Source organism: Rhinopithecus bieti, unplaced genomic scaffold (assembly GCF_001698545.2).
Source record: "Rhinopithecus bieti isolate Rb0 unplaced genomic scaffold, ASM169854v2 scaffold_32047, whole genome shotgun sequence".
Taxonomy (NCBI): domain Eukaryota; kingdom Metazoa; phylum Chordata; class Mammalia; order Primates; family Cercopithecidae; genus Rhinopithecus; species Rhinopithecus bieti.
The window spans coordinates 1,824,326-1,847,930 of record NW_016814042.1 but is presented as its reverse complement, the minus strand read 5'-3'; the positions used below and the strand labels follow the sequence as shown (position 1 = coordinate 1,847,930).

At 38.3% G+C, this 23,605-nt stretch overlaps 1 long non-coding RNA gene across 2 annotated transcripts in view; it reads left to right on the top strand.

Moving 5' to 3' along the window:
• LOC108513571 (uncharacterized) overlaps positions 1 to 23,605 on the top strand; it is a 53,728-nt gene that overhangs the window by 26,873 nt on the left and 3,250 nt on the right. Inside the window, exon 3 of one of the 2 annotated variants that reach the window (XR_001880938.1) lies at positions 7,385 to 7,909. The exons of the other annotated variant lie outside the window; for it this stretch is intronic. This is a non-coding gene — a long non-coding RNA (uncharacterized LOC108513571). Of the gene's footprint in view, positions 1 to 7,384; positions 7,910 to 23,605 lie in introns of those variants that run through there. 2 annotated transcript variants of the gene reach the window in all.

The window sequence follows — 23,605 nt, the reverse complement described above, 5'->3', positions numbered from 1 at the left end:
AGTATACATATGTAACAAACCTGCACGTTATGCACATGTACCCTAGAACTTAAAGTATAATTAAAAAAATAAATAAATAAAAAGAAAAAAAAGAAAAAATGTATTTCATCATTTATCAATATGCCTTTTACCATATAACCTCTCTTCTAATAGGGAAATACAGAAATAACATGTCTAAAGCAGAGAAATGCCTATGTGACATATACAGAGGTAAGAAATTCTCTTTAACTTTTCCAAAGATAATGGGTCAAGAACCCATAACAGCTTTAGTCTAGTTGGTAAGGCAACTTTACTGAACACCATGTAACTGACCTCTGGAGTCCTATGTAATCATTCAGGAAGAGAGCTTGAGATCTCCATTAAAGCAGTATCTTCCACAGGGAATGTTCAATTCTGCCTCCTCAGCATCTAGACAGTGCCTGGCACATAAAAGATGGCTAATTAATACTGGTTAAATAAATGAACTAGTGAATAAATAAGTGATGTATTCAATGAGCTATGTATCTTCTGCTAATTTGAATGCATTGTTATTCTGTTCCTTTCACTTCATTGAACTTTCTTTTCTCCAAGCTTAGGCTATGATTTCTCTAAAAATGAGATATTATATTCACAAATTTATTTTTCAATGTGTCCCATAGTCCAAAATACCTTTACCCATTTTCACCTATGTGGATATTGCTGTTGTTATTGTTGTTCCTAAGTTTCTATTGATCCTGCAGAGGCAAGCAAATGAAATCTGGGAGGAAATTAAGAGTTGATTCTAAATAATAATAATAATAAAAAAGGTAAGTTTCTACAGTGGTGCACCTTATAAAGTCGAAGTGAGCAAGAAAAACACAGCGCTCATAATTAATGACTAGAAAAGCTCTAGTAAAATCAGGGGAGACTTTGAGATTCTAGATTTCATTATCAGTTAAAGGAGAAAAAAATCCCCATGGCCGGCAGGTTAGAAGTTAATTAGAAGAAGTGCTAAGGGATTTGCTGTCTGACAGAGAGGCTTATGAGGTAGTTTTAGGCTCTTTATTGCCACTATAAAAGTCTCAAATTAGTGAGATCCCAGGAAACAGAGAGCAAATTCCCGAGGTTGTTTGGAACAGGTGCAGGTCTTGTGCCTCCAACACTCAGGGTTCCCCTACACTGCCCAGTAATGGGTACTTTGGGACTTTCTGTCCATTTGTTCTCAAACTAAAGTTTATCTTGAATTAAATAGATACAGTTGGCTGGAGCAACAACAATAGTTAAGAATTCAATTTAGATGCACAGGCAGATAACAGTGAACAAAGGAGAGAAGGACTGGAGGGGTGCAAAAGTAAGCATTACATTTGGTCAAGAAATGGTCTTCAAAGGATTAAGGGACTTCTATCCTTGGGTGACATGGTAAGTCCGCAGACTGAAACCTACCATCACCAGTGGCTTCCTTCTCTACAAACTTTCTCTTATGTTCTTCAACAGACTATGAAAATGGGTGTTTCATTTTCGACCCTTAGGTGAAAAGGTCAGGTATCATAGTGAGTTGCAAGACAGACCCCACTGTAGAACTGGAAAGTTGCAGGTAGCAGAGAATACTTCAATGATTCTGAAATCTATTACCAACATGCAGGTGTACAAAGGGTCTACACCCTACATCAAAAGAAGGAAATGGGGAAGAGAGTATTTGGAGGTAGCTGGGGGTTTATTGTTGTCTACTTACCCCACACGAGGAGGGGAAAAAAGTTCTTTCTCTCACTCAAGTTAGCACATAAGGCCTTCAACTCAGACTTCTCAGAGAACTTAGTAGTTCATAGTGCCCAGTGTCTGCCTGGAAAATCTAAAACTCAAGTCCTGGCTCCTCCCACCCCCTTATCTATTTTAGCACTAGTGGAACATAGCAGCTAGTGAGTGTGACAGAATGTGAGAGACAGAAGATTCTGTCCTTATCTTCCTTCCCTGGCTACAGGCTTTCTACCGGATACAGGCCTTAGAGTGAGAAGAAGGAAAAATCCCACCTTCGAATGGATTGAATTGTTAATTATCCTATGAGAGTAGACAGCCTAATTTGTAAAACAACCAAAATCTAAGTCTTAAGACCAAGTGACTGTGATTTGAAAATATAGATGTCAGAATCTGTATTTTCTGAGCAAACCCAGAAAAATCATAAAATTACACATATATTCATTGAGAGTTGCCCTCTTGACTAAATTTAAATGGACACTGAAGGGCAAATTAAATTTACTTTGTAATTCCATCCTATGAGTAAGGCTTATTTGATGTGTATTTCTAAACCCTTGTTATGCCTAAGAATGTGAGTTGTCTGTGTTAGGGGGTTGGCAGAAAGTGGGGAAGTGAAACAAAACAGAGAAATTCAAAATAGTTTAAGGTCTGATACAGTATAATTCATACAAGTTAGGGCTGTGCCCTAGATTTGTAGACAGTTCTGTTATTAAAGTAACCTGAAGTTCCCCAGAATTATTATTACAGTAAAAACTCAAACTTCACTGGATCTATTTCTTACCACCCATATAATGTCATACCTCTGACTCCCACAAAGTCTCTCATATGGAGAGTTTCTGAGAACTCCTTTTTTTATGCTCTGCCCTTCTGGGTTGACTTTGGTTGCCAGGAAAGTCACTTAAGATCTGCTTCTTACAGATAACATTGCCACTGTCCAAAATGATTTGAGACCCTGTACCTCGGAACCTCTAAGTATTTCAGTGAGGCTGGAGAATAAGTGTGTTTGTAGAAGGACAGAGAGCTGAGGTGGAAAAGTAGGTAGAAACTAACATAAAAGACCTTAAAACCTTAAGGTTGTTCAACTCTCGTCTTGAAAGGATGGAAATGATGTGCTTATCAAAACAGAAATGTGTACCGGAACAGAGGGAGGGAATTTCAGGTATGGCTGAGAATAGATCTTCTTGTGTTTAAGTCTTCCAAAATAAAGAATTATTTCTCCAAAGCAAAAAGTAATGAATCTAGAATTCTCTGTGAGTCCTCCTTCTGGAGTAGAAGTGACCTTTAAGGTTGTTTAGTCCAATCCCTTCTTTTCACCCATTAGAACATTGAAATCCAATGAAATGAAATGATAAATTCAATGTCCCCTACTTCATTAGTGGCAGGAGAATAGAATTCTTGTCTCTTCAACCGCCAGACTGGTGGTGTCCTTTCCCTGACATATTTATTCTCAAATTTAGAAACCACCTGAAGATAATTTTTGGCCAAAACATAAGGGAAAAAAATAAAAGGCATACAAATTGGAAAAGAAGAAGTCAAATTATATCTGTTCACTGATGAGGTGATCTTATATCTATCCAGAAAACATCAAAGACTCTACCAAAAAACGCTTAGATTTGAAAAATGAATTTAGTAAAGTTTTAGGATATGAATTCAACATACAAAATTGGTAGTGTTTTATATACCAATAATTATCAAGCAAAGAACTAAATCAATAAAGCAGTCCCACTTACAATAACAACAAAAATAAAATAAAATAAAATACCAAGGAAGAAATGTAATCAAAGAAGTGAAAAATCTCTACAAGAAAAAATACAAAACACCAATGAAAGCAATTGTAGAGGATACAAACAAATGGAAAAATATCCCGTGCTCATGAATCAGAACTAACATCGTCAAAATGATCATACCGCCCAAAGCAATCTACAGATTCAGTGCAATCTCTATCAAAATACCAATGTCATGTTTCCCAGAATTAGAAAAAAAAATCCTAAAAGTCATACGAAACCATAAGAGAGAGCAAACAGCCAAAGAAATCCTATATGAAAAAGAACAAAGCTGGAAGTATCACATTTCCTGATTTAAAATTATACTACAAGACCATAGTAACCAAAACATCATGGTACTGGTACAAAAACAGACACATAGACTAATAGAACAGAATAAAGAACTCAGAAATAAAGCCATAAATCTAAAGCCAAATGATTTTGGAAAGTCAATAAAATAAACACTGGGGAAGGACACTCTTTTCAGTAAGTAGTGCTGAAAAAATTGGATATTTACATGCAGAAGAATAAAACTGGACACTTCTCTCTCACCATGTAAAAAATAAACTCAAGATGGATTAAAGACTTGAATGTAAGACCTTAAACTATAAAAATACTAGAAGAAAACTCTTCTTGACATGGGTCTAGGCAAAGAATTCATGACTATGCATCCAACAGGGGACTGATATCCGCAATTTACATGGAACTCAAACAATTCAACCATTAAAAACCCATAAGTAGCCCCATTAAAAAGTGGCAAAAGACATGAACAGATATTTTCAAGAGAAGACAGACAATCGCCAAAAAATATATCAAAAAAGTTCAACATCACTAATAATCAGAAAAATGCAAATTAAAATCACTATGAGATATCATCTTATACCAGTCAGAATGGCCATTATTAAAAAGTCAAAACAAACAAACAAGCAGATACTGGCAAGGATATAGAGAAAAGGGAAATGTATGTATTGTTGGTAGTAATGTAGGTTAGTATAACTGCTATGGAAAATAGAATGGAGGTTTCTCAAGTAACTAAAAATAGAACTAGCATTTTATTCAGGAATTCCACTCCTGTGTATCTACCTCCCAAAATTATATAAAAGTAATGCCTGCACTTGTATGTTTTTCACAGCACTGTTCACAATAGCAAAGATACAGAATCAAGCTAAGTGGCTATCAAAGGGTGATTTGATAAAGAAAATATGGCACATTTACACAATGGAAAACTATTCAGCCATAAAATGAATGAAATCGTGTCTTTTGCAACAACATGAATGGAACTGGAGGCCATCATCCTGAGTGAAATGATGCAGAAACCGACAGTCAAATACCACATGTTCTCACTTATAAGAGCTAAAGCATGTATACACGTGGACATAAAGTATAGACTGACAAACATCAGAGACTCAAAGTGGAGAATAAGGAACCCTAAATTATTTAATGGATACAATGTGCATTATTTGGGTGATGGATTCACTAAAAGTCCAGACTTCACCACTACACAATATATCCAGGTAACAAAACCACACTCACACCCCTTAAATTTATACATTAAAAAATCTGGCCAAAGCATTGGTTTCGTATGCAGCATACCAGAATTTTTTAAAATGCCAGAGAAAATAAACGGTCTCTTTCAAAGTTAGGCAATGCAGAACATGTACATTAGATTGAAAGGTAAATAAATTTAGATGCATAAATTTGCTTAGACAAGACAGTTATAAGTAGAGTATTTACTACGGAGATCTAGTCTACCCAGGGAGTGGCTTTTTTAAAGGGAAGATTAATACAGAAACAGAAATATGACAATTATATGAAAAGTCAAAATGAACTCACTGTACTCTAAAATTTCCTTCTATAATAATGTTCCAAGAGCTAAAGCTCTTTTGTGGTTGATTGGCTTATAGAGCTGTAAAATGTCTTGAAACCCCATACCCTTCTAGAAAAGCATATCAAACCATAGTAGGATTAGTAGGAACCTGTGGTAGACAGAATATATACACTCTTCCCCCATGCACCATGTCCACGTCCTAATGCCAGGAGGGTGTGAATATGTTACCTTACATATAGAGACGAACTTTACAGATGTAATTAAGGTTAAAGATTTGAGATGAGGAGATTATCTTGATTATCCAGGTGTGCCACCCAATTTAATTACGAATCTTTAAAAGAGGAGAACCTTTCCCAACTGAGATCAGAGTCAGAGGAAAGAGTGACCATGAAAGTGTTTCCAGGGTGCCATGTTACTGGCTTTGAAATGGAGAAAGGGGGCCACACACATCTAGAAGCTGAAAAAGACAAGGAAACTGGTTCTCCACTAAGGCTTTCTGAAAGGGACGCAGCCCTCCTGACACCTTCATTTTAGCCTACGTAGACATTGATCAAATTTCTGACCTCCAGAACTGTAAGATAATAAAATTGCATAAACTTGCATAGTTTTAATGCACTAAATTCATGGTAATGTGTTACAGTAGCAACAGAAAACCAGTATAGAAGGTAAGAGGTAGTTTGTCAACTCGTTCTACAAATCAGAGAGACTTTAAACCAGAGTGGAAGCTAATTCCAATGCAAGGAGTACCTGTGGGGTGTAAATTCCATACGGAGGATTTATAATCTCAAATTTAAATGGCAGGCTGGAGACAGAAGACAGAGCCTTGGGTGTTTGCTAGAATGAGGTCTAGAACTGAGACCCCTGAACAAAGCTGAAATTCTCACCCTCAGAGAAAAGGAAAGCTTGAAAAAATTATTTTACCAGTAAAAGAAAAGGAAGCAATCAATTGAATATCTGCCTTAGCCTTGACTCGTGTGGAAAATAACTATAAACACAGACACCATCTTAACCATAAGCAAATATTAGTTTCAGAGATGCCTGAGAATAGAAAACAAATTGCAATGACTTGTAGAGTGAGTGAACAACATGCAAGCCAGTCAGCACCTTCTATACAGCAACCCTACTCACCTCCTATCCTTCCATTTCCTTTTTTTTTTTTTTTCATTTGAGACAGGTCTTGCTCTGTTACCCATGCTGGAGTGCAGTGATACAACCACAGCTCACTGCAGCCTTGACCTCCTGAGCTCAAGAGATCCTCCAACATCAGCCTCCTGAGTAGCTGGGACTACAAGTGTGTGCCACCACACCTGACTAATTGTTTTTATTTTTTTGTAGAGATGGGGTCTCACTATGCTGCCCACACTGGTCTTAAAATACTAGGCTCAAGCGATCCTCCTGACATGGCCTCCCAAAGTGCTGGGATTACAGATGTGAGCCACTGTGCTCGGCCTCCATTGCCTCTTTGCTCTCCAACACATATGGACTCCCACTGTCATCCAAGGTGTTTCACTTAAAACTTATTAAGTGATAGATCAGAATATTCTCTAAGCTCTGAAATCTCCTTTCCTGTAATTTCTACCTATCGGTCAGCCTTAATTTTACTTTCTGGAACCAAGGCCAAAGAGTACAAATCCTCCTCCACAATTAACTCTAGATATTTGGAGGCCATAATTACCTCATCTTTAATACCTGATTTCTTGGCTATATCCTCCTGCTTATGGAAAAAGGAAGTGCAAATAGGCCTTGGCTGGAAACTTATAAATGGCCTTTACAAAGCAAATAACAGGGAGAAAGGGAGTTTATATATTAATCTTATATAATAACCCTTACATCCTTATTTCTTTGACAAAATAATGGAAAATATCACTTTTTATGCAATAATGGGCCGTATTTCTGAGAGATTAAAAAATCCTGGAAAGTAAAATCTGGATGCTGCTTTTCTCTCTCTCTCTCCAGGAAATCCAGCAGGAGCTAGTTCATCTGGAAGAATCAAGCGATTTAGGAAAACAAGCAGACTTACTGCAATTCAGGAACTGGGGTATTTTCATTTTGTTTTCTCTGTTATTTATTTTCTTCACCTCAGGTTTCTGAAAACCAGGAACAGATGGACTAATCCAAGCTCCTCAGAACAGACGGCTTATCAAACTCCCCACCTTAAGGACCCGGGGCTCCCCTGCAGAGTGCAGGGTCCACAAAATAATTCACTCCAGCTCCTCCACATCAGGAAGAACACTCACGGAATTTCAACAATTAGCCTTTCCTTGGTACCATTATCAACAACTGTGGGAAAGATATGCCCTTATCTGACCCTGGAGGATGCAAGCCACCCAACTGCCAGACACCAGATATTGTTGTAGGCAGCAACACCCACAAACATATGCAAAGATGAACAGAGGATGCGGAAATGGGTGGTCTTGATCAATGCGTGCTTTGGCATCCGGAGTTTGGTGAAAAATGAGAAATAAAGACACACGTTGAATGGAAGTACAGCACAGAGTAGAACAAAATTGCCACCTCCTGCTTTACATCAATGATCCCGGTCGGTCCCTGTTCTTTCCCTCGTTTACCATCAAAACACAACTCCAGCAAAGCTGTTTTTACACAAAGGAATAATGCCTAATAAATAAAATCCTATTACTTTTCCTTACTTGATGGCATCTTCTTGTTTTTTCTGTTTGTTTGTTTCTCGAGACAGGGTCTTGTTCTGTCCCTCAGGCTAGAGTGCAGTGGCACAATCATAGCTCACTGTCACCTTAAACTCCTGGACTCAAGTAAACCTCCTGTCTCAGCCTCTCAAGTAGCTAGGACTATAGGACTAAAAATTAGCCAGCTACATGCCACCATGCTTAGTGAATTTTTTAATATTTTTTGTAGAGACGGGAGTCTCACTATGTTGCTCCAGGCTGGTCTGGAATTCCTGGTCTCAAGCTATTCTCCCACCATGCCAGGGCCCATGATAGCATTTGAACAGAATTGTTTGATGAAACAGAGAAATCAGTTTGCTGATGGGTGTTGGGGTGTGTGTACCCAAGGAGTTTAAAGATTCTACTATCACACCACATAGGTAGCAATCTTTTTTTTTTTTTTCAATTTAACAGAGCTGATGTCACTGTCTACTCATCTTTGTAACATAAAGTGAAACATGGAGAAGTCAATGGCATATCTAAAAAATGGACAGAAATAAAGCAAGAATATGTAATTGTTTAGACTCTGGGTTCCCAGGTCAAAATTTGGACAAATGTTTTCTCGCCTTACCAGGGGATTTATGTTCCACTGTGACAAAATTAAAACAAACACATAAACACACAAGTAATATAAACAAACTGGGGTTTTACTTTTTCCACAAAACCAGTTAGGTGTTTGTTAGCAAGCACCAGATCAGCAAATCATAACTCTTATGTCTGAAGTCTCTGAGGTTCTGCGGACGTCTCAGGTTCTGGGAGAGGAGGATGTTGTCGTAGTAACTGGAAAGTGATTTATCACAATGCATTCCTAAGAAAAAACAGGTAGGTGAATGGGAAAGGGAGGCCCAGAAGAGGAAGAGGCAAAGCAAATAAGAAGCATCAGATGAAGTCCCACATAGCATAACTCGATCCTGCAAATGAGCTCTGGAGATAAGAAAGTCACACCCCATCCTTTCCCTTGTGGGCCTTATGGCTGAAAATGGCTACTCCAGACCTGTGTCCATATTCCAGGCATGAGGAAAGGAAGGATCAAGATCAAAGGGACACCACCAGCTAAGCCCACCCCCTCCAAGCTTTCTTGGGAGTTACTTCTAATGATTCTCACTTACATCCCTGGAGCCAGAACTGTGTCCGTTGGCCATGTGTAGTTTCTACAAAGGCTGAGAAATTAATATTTTAAAACTAGGCTCATTACCGGCTCCCCCCAGTTGTAGGTGTGGTATTAATGATGAAGGGGAGACAGATATTAGCAGCTAGCAGTCCCTGTCTTACTGGCATTAAGAACAGATGATGCATTCTAATTAGGAAATTACAGTAAAACCTTAATTAATGGGATTATCTTAATGGGAGCTATCTGTGAACAATATTAGGAGCTGGTAGGGGGTTTTGATAATATAATAAATTGTTTTCAAGGACAGGATTAAACAAGCAAACTTTATAACTTTCAGATTAAACCTTAGGGTCAATACTGCTTCAACCCAATCTCACACCAGCTAAATTACAACACTGCCCTGAGAATCCATGTTTAGACTGATCCTTACTTTACCATCTTCCTTCAAGTACTGAAAACGTTAAACGCTTCTCAAGATCCTGTACTACTTAATGTGTGTTTATGTCATACTTTCAATATGCCATTAAACAATTTATACAGTAAGGTATTTAATGTTTTTGATATAATGTCATGAAGAGGACTTTTTTCTTAACCATGAAGCAACTTACATATCTACAAGTCACGGTCATAATGGAGTATGTTGTCTGAGTTTCCTTCTTACACTCAGGATAAGTGGAGTTGATTCTACATTTGCCCCAGTCTTCTATTAGAGGGGAGATTTGGCAAAAGAAAGAATTTAAAAGGAGCTGGCACCATTGGTGAAATAGAACCATTCACAGTGAAAGTGGTGATTCATATAATATGAGCCAAGCTTTGGTGAGAGTTATATAATTCTTAATTCTACAATGCCATGTTTTTGATTTCTTTTTTCTTTCCAGGAGCAAGATTAAACATGTGTTTTAAACAAGGACTATTTTCTCATATAAAACTAGACTGTGCTTCTTCCATTAAAACAAAATTTAAAAGTAGAAGAAAAGGTTTGCTGTGCTGAGATGTAATTTTCAGGGAGCTGTTGGGGTAACTTAGTCATCTACCGAAACTCCAGCGGGTGAAAAAACTGGATTGGATTTGGAAGAACCTACCTCCCTATACCTAGGTCCAAATTTCATTCTTCATCATCTGAAACTGGCAAAACCTGGGTCCAAACTTCGGCAACCCTTTCTTCAGTAGACAACTGAAGCCTGAAGTGTCTGACTTCGTGGTTATTGGAGAGGTCAGAAAAACTGAACCTCTTCTTCTTATAGTGAGAAGTGGACCTTGAACCATAGAACCTGATGGATTAAACTTTGGAAGGAGGCGCTGTGAACACCAAGTTGAAGCTGGGAGAGGAGGATGTAGTCACAGTAACTTCAAAGTGATTTATCATGAGGTATTCCTAAGAAAAAATGGGTGAGTGGGGGAAGGAAGGCCCCAGAACAGGAAGAAGCAAAGCAAGTGAGAGGCACCAGATGAAGTCCCACACAGCATAACTTGATCCTGCAAATGAGCTCTGGAGATAAGAAAGTCACACCTCAGAATTATCCTGATCAGGCACGGAGGACTTGGAGTCTCTGGTGAACTGCCCTGTGGAGAACACAAATTTCTAAACACTTTAGCTCCCTAGATGTGCAAATAAAGTGGGTTTTGATAGTCAAGGGCAGCTCTTCAACAAAATTTGCAGGTCCCTGCTATTTTCTGGGAATAAAAACACATTGACAATCCGGCCAGGCATGGTGGCTCATGCCTATAATCCTACCATTTGGGGAAGTTGAGGCGGGTGGATTGCCTGAGCTCAGGAGTTCTAGACAACCCTGGACAGCACGATGAAACCACACCTCTACTTAAAAAAAAAAAAAAAAAATGCTGGACATGGTGCCACACACCTGTAGTCTGAGCTACTGAGGAGGCTGAGGCAGGAGAATCGCTTGAACTTGGGACACAGAGGTTACAGTGAGCCGAGATCGCGCCACTGCACTCTAGCCTGGGTGACAGAGGGAGACTGTGTAAAATAAGCAATGAAAACAAAAAAACAAACCCCCCCAGACACACACACACACACATTGACAATCCACTTGGACAAAAGTGGAAAAGGGATCTGAGGAGGTCAGAGTGTAATTGTACTTAGGGCTTCTGTTGCAGAGGTCCACATGGGACAATCTTTTCCTCAAAGTCTGAGCAGGTAAAAGCCTCCTTCCCTTTTTGTTTATTGGGTGAAGTGTTAAAGAGCATTTTTCACCCAGCTGCTTTCTACATGGTGTAGCTCTGTGAAAAACGATTCATCTCCTAAGTTAAAGAACGAGGTATATTTTAATTTCTTCAGAAAATCTTGGTGGGGATAGGAAAGACATTAAAGAGGTCAGGACCGGCTTGAAGGACCTGAAGAGCTCCGCCCAGGAAAATGGCCATGGATTCCTAAGCAGAGTCATCATTGTTTCTGTAACTACAGAGTGACAGCTGTTAAGAGGAAGCTCTGGCATCCTAGGCAGCAGGTCTCAGTTCTGTGAATTCTGGGCCCACTCTGTCAGTTAGCAAGGGACATAATCTACCAGGACAAAAAAAGTTGACACATCTGGTTGTCTTTGAATGCATTGCTGACACAAGATTGATGTTTATTTCAGGCAAGTTTTTTTTTTTTTTTTTTTGACTCCTTCTATACTCTTCACTCCTTCAGTGTATCTTCTGATCACCCAAAACATAGGTGGTGACACCTTCCCAAGCAGCCATTTCTTTAATCAGATTAGAGGGACTGAAGCAAGGGTGCATTAAGAGTAGCACTAAAATTGAGTTGGGGAATCTGTTGTTGAAACAATTCCGTAAATGTGTCCATATTACTCTTGAAAGCAGCCTGTCGGCCTGTGCCACCTGCACCCAAAGGTTGGAAGTTGGGCAGCTCAGCAGGCACCGAACAGATGGAGAAACGCAGTCAGAGCTGCTACATCTGTATTGCTAGCTCATCCTAGGGATCATGTGCCCATGGCCCTGTCCTGAAGCCACACGAGTCACTGATCTACTCTGAGTATCAAGAGTATCTTTAATACGTGGTTTTGCAGAAGTTACCATGTTTTTAAAATTTTTCTTCCATGAGATTCAGTTTGTGACCTTGTTGGGATCCAGAGAACAATACCCCAAAATGAAGGCCTCAGAAGCAGCCTCAGAAGTAAAATTTTCTCTCTGACTTTCCCCTGCTCTCCTGTCTCTCAGTTCCATTCTCCTCCAAGACTAGCAATAGGACCTGGAATCCCTCTTCCCCAAAGTTGGTTATAGAAACCAGGACTTCTTTTCTCCAAAGCCAGTCATAAAACCTAAAACTATGACTCTAACTTTCCCCACACATTTCTGTATAAAAACTGACCATGAAGAAATTATCTGACCTCCCTGAATGGACTGTAGGTCATAGGACCCCCATTCCAAGAGAGTCCTGTCCCACACCCAGGAGGAAGGAGTGCTGCTCAGAGAGACCAAGAAGAATCTAGACAGACAGAACTTGCTGTTTGTCCCCACTCTGTCTATCAGCATTAGCTCACACCCTTTGTGTCCAATCATATTTCTACATGGCTGTCCATATTTTGTTCACCTTAAGCATAAAAAGGGAGTTTCCCCTGCATCTTTGGGTCTTCGTTCTGAAGGTTTCCTTGTATACATGTTAAATAAATTTATATGCCTTTTTTCCAACTAATCTGTCTTTTGCAAATTGATTTTTCAGCAAATCTTCAGAGAGACAATGAGACCTTTCCTCTTGGCTCCTACAACCTGAAATTTGTAGCAGAGCCCTTTAGGCAACTGTGGTAGAAAAACCAGGAACCACCTATTGATACTAAGACCAAAGAGTTGTGATTAACTTATCACAGTAACCAGCAATATTAAAATGAGGGAGAGCAGAACCACCTATTGGAATATAACACATAACTACTTTATGCTTTACACAGTGATTATCCTGGTGGGAAGAACGTATCATGAAAAGCAATGATATTAAAACATTTCCCAGCCCCTCCAACCCATCCAGAAAAGTATGTGTTAAAATAGTTACCCATTGATAAGGGCATTTCAAACCTATGAATAAAACTTCTTAGAATTCAATCTGTTGAAATTCTTGTGCCCATCTTTGCCCATGAAGCCAAGTAGGTTTTATCCATCATGTAAGGTAAACAGTGGTTGAAACTTATTCATATTAACATTTTACCTGTACATAATTCATCTAGCTAAGATTGAGCTGCTCTTTTTGATTAGATAGCTCTTTCCATATTTTGATCTTGATAAATAGGACAGCTTTCAATATAGTGTTGAGTTAATTAAAAATAGAGTGAAGACAAACAGGCAGAGCACAGAGGACTTTGAGAGCAGGGAAACTACTTTATAAGATGCCATAATGGTGATGCATGTCATTACACGCTTATCCAAACCCGCAGAACATGCGACACCAAGGGTGAACCCTAATGCCAACGACAGACTTTGAATGATAATTATATATCAAAGTACATTCATAATTGTAAAAATGCACCATTGTGGTGAGGGATGTTGATAATGGGGGAGGCTGTGCAAGTGCTGGGGCAGGGGACATATGGGAAATCTGTGTACTTTTCACTCAATTTTTCTGTGAACTTAAAACTACTCAAAAAATAAAGTTTAATTAAAAATGTATACATATATAGTGAATACATAGGATCCTAGTTATTTTTAGCATCTGTTTGTTTAATGGGTTGAGAGAGTATATCCTGGGGTCACCCAGAGGTCCTTGAGGAAGTGATCCTTCAGTTGTAGAAGGTAGTTTAATGTTTTTGTTATCCTAAATTTGGGACCTAAATTTGGAAAAGAAGTATAAAATGATAGGCCTTTATTAAGAAATTTAATATATATGTAATTGAATATATATATAATTGAATATATATGTAAATGAATTGTCAGAAGACAACCATTGTTATGTTGAGAAATGGTCATAAGTTATAGATACCTGAAGATAAGAAATGATTATTGTTTTGACTAATTTATTTAATCAGAAAGGAAAGATTTTCATATAAACCTAGGATAAGTTACTCTATTAATTATAAGAAACTTCAGTTGTTTTGGAAATGAGGAAGTTTTATTTTTAAAAATGATCATTTTGGTAATGAGTTTAGCAGTTTTCCATAAATTTAATCATATACTTAGGATGCAGTATCCCATTCCTAGAAAAATAAAAAATACATGCCCACCAAAAGACTTGCATGTAAATATCCATAGCAGCTTCAATCAAAATAGCCCCAAAATGTAGTGCAAATGAATCTCAAAACCATTATGCCATGCAAGAGAAGCCGGGCACAAAAGGCTACATACGCTATAAACCCAAGTATATAAAAATTTTAAAAAGACTTATCAAACCTACAGTGACAACAACTGATAAGTGGTTATCTAGTACCAGGGTGGTAAGGAGAATTACTGCAAAGGGGCATAAGGAACCATCTGGAAATCATCAACATTTTCATCTTGATTGTGGTAATGATTACACAGTTGTATATATTTGTCAAAATTTATCAAATTACACATTTCAAAATGTTCCATATTTTGTGTATGTAAATTATACCTTAGTAAAAAATTCTGAGTTTGATAAAGATCATCAAAAAGACACACAGGCCAGGAGTGGTGTCTTATGCTTATAATCTCAGCATTTTGGTAGGCCAAGAATAGAGGGTTGCTTGAGGCCAGGAGTTCAAGACCAGCTTTAGCAATATCGTGGGACATCATCTCTACAAAAAAGTTAAAAATTAGCTGGGTATGGTGTAACCCATACCTGTAACCCCAGCTATTCAGGAGGCTGAGGTGGGAAGATCACTTGAGCCCAGAGTTTGAGACTGCAGTGAGCTATGATCAAGCCATTGTACTCTAGCCTGGGCAACACATGGAAATCCTGTCTCTAAAATAAAATAAAATAAAATAAATTTAAAAGACACACAAGTATTAGAAGGCTTTTGAATGTGAGTATATCAGGGGAAGAGTAGATTCCATGATATGTAATTGATGATTTTTACTAGCTATGTTAGTATCTGACCAAATACTACAAGATGAATTTTCAATTGGTTATAAGCTTTCTTTGTTTAATAATTTCAATATTCCTTTACATAAATATATATTTATATGAAAAATTTAAGACCTTTAATTTTAGCTTCAATATATATTAACCTAACCAGAGAATGGCTTTACCACATTGAACGTACCATCTTAATTGGTGCTTTATAAAGCACAAAATTGTCGTATATAGACAAGAACATTTCATCAGAGAGGTGACATTTAAATTTTTACTCAGACAGTGCAAGCAGAAAAAAAAAAAAATCCCAGATGATTTGCAGAATTGTCTAAAGTCCACAAAAACCAATCTTTAAGAAGACAGTAATTATACTTCAAGTAGTTACATATGTGTACATTCTCATAACCTTGAATACTGTATGGAAACAAAGATAATTTATCTGACTTCAAAACAGACTTGGAAATTTAGGAAGCGAAAGATAAAGTTACTTTCTATAAAAAATACCCAATCTTATATAAAGTGCTAAATTTATATTTTATTCCTCATTGTGATAAAATTAGAAGACACCTTGCTAAATTTTAAGACAAAGTTATCAAATCCACCTAATATATCAAGGGATTTACTTCAATTCAGAGGTGTATTACATATACTAGGACTTTATAATAATTCTGCATTTATTTGTTTTATGTGTATTAGAAGCTTTCATTAGTGCATTTTTATGGCCAGTTGTTGCTGGCTGATACCATTTGCATTTCTTTGTTTCTTATCTAGTAATTTTCATTGCCAGCACAGCTTGACTTTTCTGAGCTGGTAGGGAGATTTTCTTAAAAGGCCAGTGTACTTAAAGCATTAACAATTCAATTTCTTCCTTCTCTTCTTTAAATTTAAGATGCTGTATTCTAATTTGTTAACATCCTTCAGAGTTAGACAAAGGTATATTAGAGCTATGCTCAGAAAATATTTTAAATTATGCATCAGACTAATCTTATCAAAATATTGGACAAGTGGGAAATATTTGGGGTTTGAACCTCACATAGGGATCTTTGTCTGGGTGCCACGCTACTAAGGTAGAGATTTCTAGTTTATTCTCAGAGGGGGTAACTCTTAATATCTTTCAAGAGAAAATCAAGAAAAGGCGAGGTTATATAGATGCCATTTAATTTTTTAGGAAGGTGCTCATTGATAAGAGGTCTTCAGACTCCAGATAAACCCTGTGAATTCCATCTGCATTCACATTCCATCATCCTTCAGGTTTATGCACAACCCGATAGACAAGCCAAGCCAGGCCCTGTGCTCTGCAAACCATGTCAAACCGTTTCAGTTTGTAAAAAATATTTGCCTATGCTTTCTCCCCTTTAATGGAAGATGTGTGTGTTTGTCTTGGGGTGTGGAAATATGACAGATTCTTATGATCAGCAAATGTCTAAACATGTCCCTTAAAAAAAATCTAGTTACAAATGGAGAGGGGTTTTAATTAGAAACAGACCATTCATTGTAATTCTGTTCCCTCTGTAAAGAGTGAAGAGGATTTTCTTACAGACACACACAGGACAGCATCAGAAAAATCCGCTTTTACAAAAGCCAGTATACAGGGGAATGGTACGCAAGTGCTGGGAATTTGCTGAAAACTCAGCTCACAATAAGCAGATTAATTGGAGAAAAGGCGTACAAATGTATTTAATGAGAATATCCAGGAGCCTTCAGAATGAAGACTCAAAGATGCAAGGGAAATTGTCCATTTATGGGCTTAGGTTTAACAACATTTGGACAGCCATGTAGAAATATGATTGGGCAAAAAGGGTATAACCTGATGCTGATAGACTGCGAGGCCTGTCTGTCTAGATTCTTCTTGGCCTCTCTGAACAGCACTCCTTCTTTCTGGATGTGGGGCAGGACCCTCTCTGGAATGGGTTTTTTTCACAACTTTTATTTTAAGCTCAGGGGTACATGTGCAGGATATGCAGGTTTGTTACACAGGTAAACGTGTGCCTTGGTGATTTACTACACAGATCATCCCATCACCCAGGTATTAAGCCCAGCATTCATTAGCTATTCTTCCTGATGATCTCCCTCTCCCTACCCCACCATAGGTGCCCAGTGTGTTTTGGTACCCCCTCCCCACACATGTCCATGTGATCACATCAGCCAGCTTCCACTTATAAGTGAAAACATACTTAACAGTGTTTGGTTTCCTGTTCCCGTGTTAACCTGCCTGTCGGGAATAATGGCTTCCAACTCCATCCATATTCCTACAAAGAATATGATCTGATTCCTTTTTATGACTGCATAGTATTCCATGGTGTATATGTACCACATTTTCCTTATTCAGTCTACCATTGATGGGCATTTAGGTTGATTATATGACTTCTGCTATTATAAATAATGCTGCAATGAACATATGTGTGCATGTATCTTTGTAACAGAACCATTTATGTACAATGGGATTCTTATGCCTACTGTCAAACAAGGTAGGTCAGATTATTTATTTATAACTAATTTTCACACAGAAAGGGGAGGGAAAAGTTAGAGAAATGATTTTAGGTTTTATGACTGGCTTTGGAGTAAAGGAGTTCTGGTTTCTATGACTCACTCACCTTGGGGAAGAGGGATTCTAGGTTCTATGGGTAGCCTTGGGGGAAAATAGGACTTGAGAGACAAGAGTGTAAAACAAAGTGAGAGAAAAACTTTTGCCTCTGAGGCCTTCACTTTGAGGTATTCTTTTCTGCATCCTAACACAAGCAACCCCCCAACAGACGAGACAATTTGAGACAAGCCATTTGAAGGTGCTTTCTGTGTTCCCCCACTCTCCCTTCCCACCAAGAAAAAGATCAATGATGTATGATGTGACTTGGAGAGATTTTCTCCACCAAATGTTTAGAGTGGGTTGTGGTCTCATAAAATAACTGCTCCCTTGAAACAGTTGTAAAAGCAGAGGAAGGCCAGAGTTGATGGAAATTTTGTGAAATCCTGCAGACATACAACATGGAATCAACCTCTTAGCACTTAACACTGGTGGAGAGAAAACAAATGGCCACTAATTAATGACAGAACTAATTCAGATCAGTCACGAACCAGAGATAAACCAGTCAACCACACAGTTGTGAACCAGAAATAATCCAGGAATGAACTCAGCGAGATTCTGACATTACTGTCTGTGACAGCTCATTCAGACAACCAATTAGAGTGGTCCCACGAAGATACCAGCACCACATCTGGGTGACTTGGACAGCTGAATACTCATGGACAGAAAACTGTTAACACAAATCAAAATCCAAACCAAAACCTTATGACAATTTTGGTCACAGAGTAAGGTCCTCCCCTACTCCCACCCTATAATAAAAACATAATGCATGGCACTGCTCTAGTTTTTCACAGCAATGATACTCCAAGAATGAAGGTAGAAAGCTGCATCTATAGTTGAAATTATCTTAATAAATAAAAAATAGGGTCTTCCTGCTGTTCATGGTGCATTCAGGAAACAGGGCTTTAGGAGGTGCTTTTATTCTGGCTTCTGGTACAACCAACCGGGATGCCTTGCTTATTTGTAACTACTATTCTCCTACAGGCTCCTATGATTATCGACCCTTCTCAGAATGCAAGATGTTCAGAAACAGAAATCTCTTCCAGCCAAGCTGTGGAACAGGCTCTTTGTAAACAGGCTCTTTGTCAACAGGTGAAGCTGCTAAGGATGACATGTCAGTTTCACTATTTCTTGATGGCTTTATTTTAGTATTTTAGTTACACTGCTATCAGTACATGTGGCATATATTTAATAAAATGCTCCTAAAACTAGGAATAAAATGGTTATATCTATAAATTTTCCCACAAATCAAGAAGTGTTCACTTTTTTTTTCAAAAAGAAAAAAGCACATCTCTCTCCTTCTGTCTTTTCTGTTTGCATTTCACCTTCCAAGGTGCTCTTGGAAGGAAGGGACAGCCAAGGAGAGGAACAGGTGGGCATGTTCTCCTACAGCTAGTGATGATTATCCTGAGTCATATGGGACATTTATTTCACGTTTTCTTTGAGTGTAAAACTGCCTGCTTCCTGCTGATCCTGTGCTGAAAGGGTTAATCTGTAGCGAAGGCAAAGTTAACAAGGGACATGCCATAAATGGCTCCAGCTGTGTATAATTAACTGTAATACTGCAGAGTAAATGACTTTTATTGGCAACCATGTCATAACTTCATTAAAAGTCATATTTACAGCACTCTCATATGAAATGAGTCCTCCTGTATTCTGGAATTTAATGAGCATTCATTTTCACCTTGTTCAATTATCTTTAAATCTCCCCGCTCCCCAGAAACCCTCTTCCTCTCCCTAGTGTGGGAAGCATGAAGCCAAAATACAATAGGAATGCAATTAGCACCTGGCAGAGGGCTCCACTTCTAGGGAGCATTTCCCAAACCACAATAAAACTGTTTCTCCTTGTTTTCAATTATAAATAGGTAACTTCCTTACACAAAAACATTAAGTAACAATCATAAAAACGTCAAACTGATTTGACAGAAAGCTTTAGAAGGTTAGGCCTCTGAAAAGAGGTCATGTCTAAACTAATCACGAACTAAGTCCAAATCTGTAAAGTGTAAATGCACTGTGAATAATGACCTCAGAGAAGAGGACAGAAAATGAAGTGAACAACAGATTTTTAATCAAATCTTTTCCATTGCAGCCCCTGTAATCTGAGAGTACATATCTTACAGTTTTTTCTCCTCGAGTGGTATATCTAATTAAATGTCTCTCTCTCCAGTTCTACTTCCTTTCACTCCCCTCTTTTCATCTCTTTGCTCACGTTTCAAGGGAAATATCTTGTCTGACCCATGAAGTGATCTAGGAACTCAGTCTCATGATCTCCAGCTCCGCTTTCATTCAATCTCAGATGCCTTCTTAGGGTTTTTGGATATATAGGGAAATTTTGAGTGTGGAAGTACAGGATCAAGAGTTGGTTGCCTTTACTTTTTTCTTTTAGAAGGAGAGTCTCACTGTCATGCAGGCTGTAGCACATTTGCACGATCATGGCTCATTGCAGCCTCAAACTCCTAAGTTCAAGTGATCCTCCTGCTTTGGCCTCCCAAAGTGCTGGAATTACAGGCATGAGACACTGTGTTGGCTAAAAGTAGTTTTTTCTTTGTGAAAGTTCCAGTTGATGTACTCTGGTTCAAAGCGAAACTATACTGTCTATATGCATATTAGGAAGAGCATGCTCAGGGGACCCAGGCAGGATTGTATTTTCATCCCCACCACCCACTAGCTGCAGAACTTTGGAACATTTAGCTCAACCTTCCTGAAGATCATTTTCATATAAATAGGATTAATTACCATTTTTATGGGGTTATTAGTTTTAAATTAAATAATGTGTCTGCCATTGTGTTCCAAAGAGAAGACATTGAATCAATGCTTTTTCCACCATCAAAATAGAATGTTTGACATTAATATGTTGGGCTCCAGATGAACTGAGAACTACTCTTGACAAAGGAAGCATGGTGATTGACAAGCCACAATCTGTAAAACAGATCTGTCCACCATAAAAGGATGCCATGAAAGGTAATGATGCCTAACTCAGTCTGGAAGGCAGTGGGAAAAATGATAGTCATGGCCAGCCTTGGACATGAGGCCATCTCACCTCCCAGACACCCCGTGGTCTAAGGGTCTGAGCAGGGGGTATGGGGAGGGGAGCAGTGCTGGAAAACCATTTAAGTACAGCCAGCACTTACATTTGAGAACGTAAAATGTCCTTGGAAGCTGGCATCATTTTAAACATAATGCCATGCGCCAGGGAATACTTTCTGCTGCCAAGCTTGCCGTCTTCAGCACATTCTTCCACACACTTGTGTTGCTGTTCTCAGCCCTGCTGCTTTATCTGATTTTAGGCTGACCCTTTACAATGAGCACTTTGGGCTGGAGGTATTGTTTAGGAACATTGTTTCCATCATTCATTTGGGGTTTTAATGAAACTTAGAAATGCCTTGAGTAGGAGCAGCCTCTAATGGAATTTTCTTTTCTTTCTGTTTTTCTTAAATGGAAGATCAAGTTTGCTTATAGAGGTTTAACTGGGTTGCAACCAGCATTTAAACATTAAAAACAAAGAATAAAGTAAAGCAGGGTAGAATGGAAAATAAATAAAGTACAATCATACAGAAAAGCAAAGACTCATAAAATGTTAAATGCACTGTGGGTGTGTGTGTGTGTGTGTGTGTAAAACGCTGCAAAATATGGCCCCAGAATTTGAAAATCACCAATATAATGGTTAGCACTCAATTATCACTAGTCTTGGGGTAAGTTGCCCTGCACTGCTGTTATTGTCTTATTGCAGTTTGCTCCTCAAAGTACTATTTATCTTCTACTTCCTCAATGGGGACAAGGGGGTCTATTTTAAATTAAGCAAGAAGATAGTTGTCTCCTTGTGGATCATTTGAGCTGCTACAGCTAATCAGTCCCAACCCCTTTCAGCGTAAAGAAGCAATCATTTGACTGATCAAATTTAATAAAAATCTCAAATACAAAAATTTGCATTTAGATGCAATGTGCTACATACAGTGTGTTCCTAACAAGATAATTAATCAGGAGCATGCAGGGTGGTATTTGATCGCTCTTTCACCAAGTGTTCCAGGACAGTGTATTTCAAATGTTTTGAAATGGGGGACCTCAGGAGAGTTCCATGGTGAATGTCACAGATATATTCTGACTCAATCTTTAGTGTAAGTAAGGGGATTGAAGAGAAGCAATGCTGAGGATAAGGGAAGATTTTAGGGGGAGATGCCTCCTGGAAGGGGTTATTGCATTGTTGACTCCTGGCCCAGACTTGTACCTTGTTAAAATAATATTTTTTCTAGTATCTTTGATCTAGCATCTTTCTTGCTCTGTGGTTTCCACTGCCCCTTTTCCCAGAGGCTGAATTGTAGGAATGAGGCAATTATATATAATGTGTGAATTCTGTTTAAAAGTAGACTCCAGGAAGAGCAAAGGGAACAAACAAGAGAGCTATGGATGATGGCAGATCCGTTTTGGACACTAGATTTTAAGATCCCCAGTCTGGCACACTGTTGAAGCAGGCAAATAGATCTCACATGGAAACTGTAAGATGCCCTTGCACATGTCCAAACAGATGGCTGGCCAGCAGAGGCATCTGCTCTGACTTCAGGCAGGGAAGGGGAAGCCAGGGAGAATGTCCTCTGGAATCCTGGACAGTTTTTGAAGACCTTCGTGACCTTCCACTGCAGAGAGGTCACCTCCCTCACTTGTCTCCTCTTTCCTTCTTGACTTCTTGATTTTAAAGAACCAATTTGTTGGAAAATAAAGGAAGGCAAACATATACGATGGGTGTTTTTTTCTTTTTTTTCCGAATTTTTTTTTAAGGAAAGATAAAGGGAAATGGGGTATTAAAACAACAACAACAACCCAAAAAAAAAGGCAGATAGAGAAATCAAAAGGGAGAGGAAGGAACAAAAGGACGAAAAAGACAAAGTTCAAAGAATTAAGAATCCAGTTTTAATTTTACATTGTGTCTCACTACTTTCTTCTTCATGTTCTGTTTTATATATATATATATATGTAATTACAGCTAATATATATATATATATAATTACAGCTATACAGATAGACAAGTATAGATATAGACATATATTTGCAACTTATTGAAAATGCAGGAGAATGGCCAATTATTTGGATGTGAGAAGTACTGTAATTAAACAATGAATGCTCACTGCTACAGCCTTTTCTCTTTTCTTCAAAGAATATAAAGAAATAATAAAATGAGAAGATCTTGCCCTGTTCCACCTGTGCTTTCCACATATTAGGGTATTTAGGGCCAATTTCCTCCCCTGGATTTCCTCCATCAAGACAATCTATGGTCAGGCTTGTTCTTTGATGACATTTCCAGAGGCTCTAACTAAAGTTGACAGATGTCTGTTTTCATAACCAAAACAATTGCCTCCAACATGTTCATTACATTTTAACAAATTATTGGAAATGCACTGTCCCTGTTGATCGAGAGAAGGTGAGTCAGTCCCCGAAAGGAAGTATTTGCTTCAATATGTCCAATGCTATGTATAGCTGCTGCAAGTCTGTGGACAAAATGCCTGTTAGAATCCCAACCCTGCTGAGTAAGCTGTGCAATTTTGTGCAAGTTATTTCCCATTTGCTTCATTTTCTGCCCGAAAGAGAAGAGATAATCATTATATCTATCTCATAAGGCTGTTGTGAGGATTAAATGAGTTAATTCATGTAGCACACCTAGAAGGGTACAGATTTTTAATAGTTAGCTTTTATATGATGAGGCGGAGGAAGAAGAGAAAAGCTTTACCCCAAAAGACAGAGACAGTATAAAACAATATAAAACATGGAGCAAACAGAGGTCTTGGACTCTCAGATCCAGAAGCCCATTCATTTGCAATCTAATTTTCTTTGGAAAAGGAAGGATGATTCAGAGGTTGGAATCAGAAAAAACAATGTGATGGTTAAGTTTATATATCAACTGGCTAGAACATGGTACCTAGTTTTTTTTTGTTTTTGTTTTTTTTTGTTTTTTTTTTTTT